Source organism: Cyprinodon variegatus, unplaced genomic scaffold (genome assembly GCF_000732505.1).
Source record: "Cyprinodon variegatus isolate N-32 unplaced genomic scaffold, C_variegatus-1.0 Scaffold779, whole genome shotgun sequence".
Taxonomy (NCBI): Eukaryota; Metazoa; Chordata; class Actinopteri; order Cyprinodontiformes; family Cyprinodontidae; genus Cyprinodon; species Cyprinodon variegatus.
In genome coordinates this window covers 289,949-290,829 of record NW_015151232.1, presented here as the reverse complement: position 1 = coordinate 290,829, position 881 = coordinate 289,949, and the positions used below count along the sequence as shown (strand labels likewise).

Below are 881 nucleotides of genomic sequence, written 5' to 3'. Positions count from 1 at the left end.
AGGGGAAGAGGAAGTTACAGGCGGATTTTTAAGGATTAGAGCCGTAAAGGCAACGAGAAGATTAGCATTAATCTTCTGGTTAGATCTAACGGATCCTCTGAGTCTGTTTTAGGCGTTTTTATTCGGGGAAAAAGAGGAAAAGGTTCCGCGGAAACGAGAAGAAACGGACCGCGAGGCGCTGACTGCGGTCGCCTTGGCAACAGTGAGGCGTCTGTTAGCAGTGGACAAGATGGCGGCGAAGCAGATCCACAGCGGAGGATTTCTGCTGCTCTAGCTGCCTTTTTACCGCCCCGAAAGCCTTCAGAGGTATGCTAGCCTCCACCTCACCTCCAGGAAAATTAAATGGCGTCAAATTTATTTAAGATTTAAAAAGTTTACGCTTTTCTAACAGAATAAAACCAGTTCAGAATCAGAAATACGAGGGGTAAATTTCTTAATACTTAATTATATAGTAGATGGAGGTGAGCGGGTTCTGTTTATAACCAAGGACAGTAAAGTTTAACAGCTTTTCTAATATTTCTATTGTTTTTTTTTTTTTAGCAGCTGGCTCCTAAAGGGTCTGATAAAGTCCTGCTTAGTAAAACTGGAGATAAATCTGCTCACAGGTTCTCACTTCTTTAAGAAAAATAAATGACATTATCAGCGTTAATCTGTTGTTTTAAACCGACATAACTTAATAACTCCCCAGATAACACATCTCAAATAAAATGGATATAAAATAATGTTTCAAACCTGAAGATGGTGGAGTTTTCCTCCATGTTTGTCTCCGCCTTGATGTCCCATCCTGAACAGCAGCTACTTCCTGCTCAGAAACCAATTATTGTTTCATCAGATGTGGTTTAATTAGGGATGGTTAATGAATTATCAGGAGGACAAACTGT

At 40.4% G+C, this 881-nt stretch overlaps 1 protein-coding gene across 1 annotated transcript in view; it reads left to right on the top strand.

Annotated features, from left to right (window-relative positions):
- bbs1 (Bardet-Biedl syndrome 1) overlaps positions 1 to 881 on the top strand; it is an 11,929-nt gene continuing 11,048 nt past the window's right edge. The window contains exon 1 of the mRNA XM_015396166.1: positions 1 to 306. The gene's annotated coding sequence lies outside the window, so the exon portion shown is untranslated. The remainder of the gene's footprint in view (positions 307 to 881) is intronic.